Below are 8,290 nucleotides of genomic sequence, written 5' to 3' on the forward strand. Positions count from 1 at the left end.
ATAGCTTAAATGGAATGGATGCACATTTTCAAAAAAAAAAAATAAAGTACCCAGGTCGAACAAATAAATAATCAAATTTCAGGGAGTAATAAAGTAATAAATGAACTTACCAAGGAAAAGCATGCAGGATTGGATAGATTTACAAATGAATTTTATCAAACATTTAAAGGATAAGTAATTCCAATTTTGCATAAGTTGTTTGCTAATGTACATAAAGAGAAAATACTAGGTTTCCTATGATACAAATATGATACTTCTGATAACTTTTAAGAACTTTTGCACTTCTCCTACAACCATTGTCACAGGAGGATTTTAGGCATAAGGTACAATCTGCTGGAATTTAGATCATGATTGCTTTGTAACATGTCTACCAAATCAACCATGCTATGATTATTATAGGGGGAGAAAAAGAAGTAAATAATTATATATCTCCATTTTTATTGTCTCTGCTTGTGAAGGTCTTGATTTGGAACACTTATCTTTTATGGGAATTTTAGACAAACAAATATAAGAAATCATAAACAAGATCATATTTCTTATCCAGATAATCCAGTATTCCATCCCAAGTGCTGGCACCATGGACTTATTTGATGAAATTAACCTCAGAAGGTCAGGGATGGATCCAAAGTACTATTTTTCTTCAGTAATCCATTATTTCATCTTTAATTTTTGAAAATCAATCTCACAATGAAGGAAAAAAAGAGTACATGATGGATATGAGTAGATCAAAACATATAACCTGTGAGAAATTTCAAAGAAAAACAGAAGCAAAAGATGTCATCAGGAAATGACGATGGGTTGTAAATGTAATGAGAATGAAGGATTGCTGGTGGACAGTCTTAGTGCTTCTGATGTCAAGAGAAAACAGAATGTCTTCAACTTGTTGAATGGACTCCCTGTAGAAACCATATAGAAAAATATGGACAGGAGCTTATGGAATGGGTAAATATGCATGGATGAGTTACAGCCTTCATTGTTGGAAGAAGATCCAAATCAATTAAACCACAGATCAATCTTAACATTTCTTTGCTGAGAATTATAATTCTTCTATTTTAGTGAAGCTAATCTCACATAATTGTAGGTATTTCTTCTCTTTGTGCAAATGGCAACACATTCACCATATCACCACAAAAACCTTTTCCCTGAATTTCCATAAATTCTTCATAGAGAATGTGCCCAATATGCTGTAGGTTCTCCTTTTGTCAGGAAATAGATTAAAATTAGAACAAGAAAGAGAAGGTTTGCATGGCCCCTATATGAAAATGACACACAAAGTTGTGAAGAATTCCATATTCTAATTAAAATGTTTTTGCCAAAACAAAAACAAATGCAGTTAAAATTACAAGAGAATCAAGTGAGAAAATCATGAAAATTTTCTATGATAATAGCATAATATATGTTAATAACTGAATCAAATTTATAAGAACAGTAGCCATTCACCTAATTGGCACAAATAGGTAGTTTTCAAATTGAGAAACCTAAGCTATCAACAAACATATTTTTCAAAAATTGTTCTATTAATAGAGAAATACAAATTAATGCAAGTTTGAAATTCTACCTCACACCCATCAGATTGGCACTGATGACAAAAAGAGGAAATGACAATCGTTGGAGGAATGGAAGGAAACAGATACACCAACACACTGTTGGTGGAGCTGGGAATTGCTTCAACCATTCTGGAAAGCAAGTTGGAACTATGCCCTAAAAGTCACTACACTGTGTATACCAGTGGTACCATTACTAAATCTAAACCTTAAAGATATCAAAGAAAGAGGAAATAGACCCATATGTACAAAAATATTTATAGTAGCTCTTTTTGTTATAGCAAAGAATTGGAAAGTTAGGGGGTGTCCATATGTTCAAGAATAGCTCAACAAATTATGGTATACAAATGTAATGGAATGTTATTATGACATAAGAAATAATGATATGGGTAGTTTCAGAGAAAACTGGAAAGGCCTGTGATAAAGTGAGCCAAACCAAGGGAACAATTTAAACAATAACAATATTATTTTTTAAAAAAACTTCAAAAAGCTTGAGAACTCCAATAGTGCAATGAAAAAACTCTTTTTTTTTTCCCCACCAGAGGACTGGGATGAAATATGATACCACTTCCTGAGAGAGAGCATAGATTCACAAGGCAGAACAAGAAATACATTTTTTGAACATGGCCAATGCATGAATTTGCTTTGCTTGGCTATGCATAATTATTATAAGTTTTATTATTTATTTATTTTGGGTTATTTGGTTGGGGAGAAAATAAGTGCTTGTTAAGTGAAAAAAAAATTAATTTAATTTAAAAAACCATAATGCGCTATAGGCCTTCATCTGGTTTTTTCTGTTGTTAATTTCATAGCTCCAAGTGCAACACTCAGACTCTCCATCTGTTATTCCTTATTCTTGCTAAGATCCTAAGATAGTGGTGTTTTGGCAGATCTATGATTTCATTGGTTTGTGCTAGAATGTAACACAGGCCTCAGAGAAACATGGTGTTATATTATGCTTTCTGTGAGAATATATATTTTGTTACACTGTGTTATGCCTATGGTAGTGGATAGAGTGGACTTCAGGTTCACAAGGACTAAGACTGGCTGTGTGAGCCAGGACAAATTAAGCAACTTCTGTGATCTCTAGGCAACTCTCTAAGACTCTAAGTCATACAGCAGATTATGATCTCCATTGGCAAGCTTCCTTACCAAGAATTCCATATACCTATGAAATTAAATGTCCAGTCCCCTCCAAAACTGTTTTTATGCAAGAAAAAAAGCATATGACTGCAGGAAGAACAATCTAAGACATCATAGAACATTCTAGAAGTGGAGCGGGATAAACAGGAACCTTTCTTGGAAAGTTGGGAATTTTCTTAGACATATTGAGGCAGCCTGTCTCCTCCTGCCCTGCTGACTGAGTGGAGGAAGAAAAATAATGACATAGTTTATCTTAGGACAAGTCATGTTACTCTGTACTTTGAGGCCTACAACTAGAATACTACCCAAAAGTATTGATATGGACACTACCTCCACCATAGCCAATTTTAATCCCTCTCTCCTCATTCTATGAGATGCATCTTAATTTTTTAAAATAAATTCTCTAAGGAAAATCTATCCAGTGGACTGAAGACCTCCCTTTTGTTCTTTTAGTACCTTAGGGGCGCTAACAGTTGGGTTGTCCATCTGCTGTGTCTTATTTTTAAAAACTGGCCTGTTCTCCTCTTCTGATTATAAATGTACTTGATAATGTCTTTTAAATAACTCATCTCATACAAGTCATCATTGGTTATGTTTTGGCAATGTGGTCAAATATATTCACTGTATGTATATGTATATGTATATGTATATGTATATGTATATGTATATGTATATGTATATGTATATGTATATGTATATGTATATGTATATGTGTATGTGTATGTGTATGTGTATGTATATGTATATGTATATGTATATGTATATGTATATGTGTATGTGTATGTGTATGTGTATGTGTATGTGTATGTATATGTATATGTATATGTATATGTATATGTATATGTATATGTATATGTATATGTATATGTATATGTATATGCATATGCATATGCATATGCATATACATGTACAAATATATCTCTAACTCTCCCAGATCATTCTTTTGTCTGTTGCATCTTTCTGTGAAGCAGGATTCCTGGACTTTTACAGAATACAACAGTAATATTTGCCATGAGGGTAGACCCAAGGAAGGGCCTTGATCTATCAAATCCCCTGACTCTCTCAACAGATATCTCTCTCCAGAACATAAAAAAAAACAAATTCAGTGATAGAAATCATGATTTCAAATAAAGCCATGGTCACAAGAAACAACATCAATTCTTACATGTATATACATATATTGTGTGTATGTATGTGTGTATAGCATATAGTATATACACACATAAAGGAAAAGTTCATTAAATTGGACAGATAAATAAATGATAAAACCACATAGGGGGACTTTAATGTACTCTTCTCAGAACTAGAAAAATCTAAAAACAAAATTAACAATAAAGAAGTTAATGACCTGAATAGAACTTTAGAAAAACTAGAAACGATAAAACCATCACTGAGCTGTGTCTTACTTCTGCAAAAAAATGACCATTAGTTTCTAAAAAAAAATAGTAGAAATGTCAAATGCATTATTTGTAAATCATAATGCAATTCAAATTTTACTTATTAATGAGTCCTTAAAGAGAAAATTAAAAATTAATTGGAGGCTAAATTACATAATTCTAAAGAACTGAGGCATCTAGGTGCCTCAATAGTGCTAGGCCTGGAGTAAAGAAGACCTTAGTTCAAATCCAGCCTCAGACACTTACTTAGTAGTTGTGTGACCCTGGGCAAGTCAATTAATCTCTGTTTGCTTTAATCCACTGGAAAAGGAAATGGCAAACCTCTCTAACATCTTTGCCAAGAAAACCCCAAATGGGGTCATGAAGAGTCGGACACAACTAAAATGACTGAACAACAGCAACAACAAAGAACTGGTAGATTGAGAGGTAAAATTACAGAAACGATAAAAAAAAAATTATTGAAGAAAATGACAATAATTTGAAAAATCCAAAACTTATGATATACAGCTAAAGAGGGGAAAAAAACTGCAGTTTTAAACACTTTCATCAACAAAAATAAGAAAAAAAAACAGCAATTTTTAAAAATTTGCAGTATTTTAAAATCCTTGACTAAATAACAAAGTAGAAATTCTGAAAATTAAAAAAGAGATAAATGAAATTGAAATGAAAAAGATTATTAGATTGATCAAACTGGAAGCTGCTTTTAAAAAAATCAATAAAATAGATAAATGGTTAACTAATTTAATTTTTAAAAAGAGAGACAACCAAATTGTATCAAAAAATGAAAAAAGAACTCACAACAAATGAAGAGGAAATGAAGGAAATGATCTGAAACTATTTTCTACAGTTACATGTTAACAAAAGTGATAATTTCAAGAAAATAACTGTGTCCTTGCAAAAATATAAAATGCCATGCATAACAAAAGAAGAAATAGACTAAGTAAGCCCGAATCAGAAAACAAAATTGGTCAAGCTATATAATAAGTGATATTTATCTAAATCCAAAATCAAACATTATGTGTAATTGAGAAAGGCCAGAGGCATTTCCAATAATATCAAGGATAAAGCAAGAATGCTTATGATCACTACTACTTAACTGTTTTTATGTATGAAAGTATCCAAATTAATGTGATATCATATTAATTAATAAGATGTTTATGTGTATATGCACATAAGCATATAAATTAATTTAGTTATCCAGTGGTATACCAGTCAAATTAACAAAGGATTAGTTTATAGAGTAGAAAAAAATAATAATGAAAGTCATCTGAAGGAGCTGATTCAGATTTATAAAAATGAGCTATTCCCCAGTAAATGTTCAAAAAAAGTGAAAGACAATTTTCAAATAAAGAAAAGTAAGCTGTTAATGATCACATGAAATATTTCAAATCATTAATATTTAGGTAAATTAAAATAAAAGCTACTCTGGGTTTTTTACCTCACAAAAAGGGAAAGTGTCAGTTCTTGGAAGAGCTGTAGGAAAAGAGATAATATCGGTCGAACTGTAAGGTCCAGTCCTCCATGGAAACAATCTCAAAAATCTCACTAAATTGTTCATATCCTTTGACTTGGATATATCACTACAAATGCTATACCACAAAAAAGTCAAAGAAAAAAAATATGTAAAAATATGTGTATATGTTTCAGGCCTTTTTTTCTTATAGCAAAGAACTGAAAACTAAGGGGGAGACCATAAATTCATAGCTAATCATGCATGTAATGTAATATTATTGTGTAATAAGAAATAATGAAATACTTGATTTCAAAGTAACTTGGGAAGACATGTATTAAATGAAGTAGAGTGAAGAAGAACCCAGAGAAGAAAATACATAATAACAATATTGTAAAAAACAAATGAACAAAACTATGACAGTCTTTACAACTTGGATCAATGCAATGATTAGTCAGGATTCCAGAAGACTGAAAATCAAATATCAAAATTCAAAAAATAACCCATTTCCTTCCAGGTAAATGATGGATTCAGGATACAGAATGATATATATAATATATATATATATATAATATACACACACACACACCACACACACACACACACACATATCATGGCCAATGTGGAAACTGGTTTTACTTAATTAGGCATATTTTTTAAAGTATTTTTTTTTCCTGTTGTAGAGAAGGTGGAAGGGGAAAAAAGATTTTTGTTCATTGAAAAAATCAACTCTATTCAAAATTTATATACATATACATACATATATATATACACATATATACACACACATATATGTATGTATGTATGTATGCATGTATGTATGTATGTATGAATTTATATGCCAAGCATGTTATTGCTGCATGAGCAGGATTTGCCCAAGGAGTTACTCAGAGAATCCACCTAAGCATCTCTCAGCTATTCTGGAAATAATCTAGAGTAATTCTTTTGTCTGTGTTGAAATCCTCAGGAATGATCTTAAAGAAATGCTACTCAACAGCATCATTAATAGCTGCTGAAGAACTTAGGAACACTGAGACCAGAACAAAAATTGCAGTGGAGTCATTATGTGGCATTTCTAGTACAAGTGCATAACTCTGCCCAGACTGAAGTTTCAGGCTTCATATCATCCTTATCAATATTTAAGTGAGATGCATGCCTACATACTTGTGCTTTGGAGATTCTAGAGGAAGAAGGGATGTGAACACTCATGTCCAGTCACAATAGCTAGCATTTATGTAAAGCTTTAAGGTCAGTAAAACTCTTTACAAATATTATCTCATTTGATCCTCATGACCATCGTGTTGTGAGATAGATATCCATGTTTTACAGATGAGGAAACTGAAACGACAGAGGTTAAGTGAATAGCCCAGAATTACACAGCTAGTAAGTGTCTGAGTTCTGATAGATCTTCCTGATATCAGATCCAGAGCTCTATCCATCCATTGTTCCACCTAAGGGAAGCACATTAATCAACCAGGATTTCCGACAGAAACAAAAGATTTCAAAGTTCATTATCTACATCTTCACCGAGACAGAGTTTTGCTGAGAAACCGTGGTGTTCAAGAGACACACATGTTATCAGATTGATAGAAAGTTATTCTGTTCCAAGATGTGAAGAAACTAGGCAACTTGCATGTTCATAGAGTATCCTCTGAGTGGTGAGGGGCCCTGTAAAGACAATTTGCCACAGCTACCTATTGTCTATGAGAGAGTTATTTGGACTCTCTGAGAAGCAGGAGGAAAGAAATTATGGACACTTATATGCAAAGACTGTCTGAACTGGACCCTAAATTAGAAGAGAGATCCTTCACATGATTAAGACCTTTTGGTTCAAAACCCAACAACCTTGCTTGGATTGAAGTGGGCTCCAGTTCAGAAAATGAGAAAGGCCTTCTTGCCTGGAAATTTTTCAGCTATGTAGACTCCTAGGGTACAGAAGTAATCCTTAGGGCCTAGAAATACCACAGATGTGGGCTCTCAGCAAATTTAGGTATAGAACTTCTGATGGAGATTATCACCAGCCCTTACTATGAACCAGTTCAACTACCACAAGAAACCTATACTAATGTGTTTGTGACCAGACTAACATGATGTTATAGGTAAAACTGGAGAAGTAGAGAAGTGGTTACATATATAGCCAATATCTATTCATATAATGTGCATTTTACATGTAATTATACCTTAAGTGTTAATGCATTTCAGAATATCAGTATTTTTGATTGTCTTGATCAATTACTTTATTATTTGATCTACTACTTTCCACTTAGTAATATTGTTGTATTTCTATTTGTTTATTTGCATGTACGTTTATGATTGTATATATTTGGTTATTTTAATAGATTGGTTATTAATTTGCATTACTTTACCATTATGCAAAAAAGAGATAGAGTTTTATGTTATGCACAAAGGATCCTCTTCCCAAAACTAGAGTCTCTCTATTTCATATCATTGAAAAGAAAGACAGTCCTAAGGAAGGAACTTCACAGAGACCCAAGACCATGAGCCTTAAAGTTCAGTTTTGGATCTGTGGGGCCTACTTTAAAATGTATATGCTGTTGGTGTTGTAGGCAATACATTAAGCCATCTATATTACCTGTGACTGGAGCCTTTCTGGTTTTGAGTGAACTATCATTGAATGAATGAATGAATGAGTGAAATATTTATTAAGCACTTACTATTTGAAAAGCACTATGCTAAGATCTGGGAATGCACATAGAAAAGACAGACTCTGCTCCCAAGGAACTCACATTTTAATG

General features: G+C 32.5%; 1 non-coding gene across 1 annotated transcript; it reads left to right on the forward strand.

Moving 5' to 3' along the window:
* The first annotated feature begins 1,193 nt into the window (after window positions 1-1,193).
* On the forward strand, window positions 1,194-1,297 carry LOC144455565 (U6 spliceosomal RNA). The gene has a single exon (XR_013484281.1). It is a non-coding gene; the product is annotated as a U6 spliceosomal RNA (small nuclear RNA).
* Window positions 1,298-8,290: the final 6,993 nt, after the last annotated feature.

The sequence above is a fragment of the Phascolarctos cinereus genome, unplaced genomic scaffold (assembly GCF_003287225.1).
Source record: "Phascolarctos cinereus isolate Bilbo 61053 unplaced genomic scaffold, phaCin_HiC Scaffold_9;HRSCAF=440, whole genome shotgun sequence".
NCBI lineage: Eukaryota > Metazoa > Chordata > Mammalia > Diprotodontia > Phascolarctidae > Phascolarctos > Phascolarctos cinereus.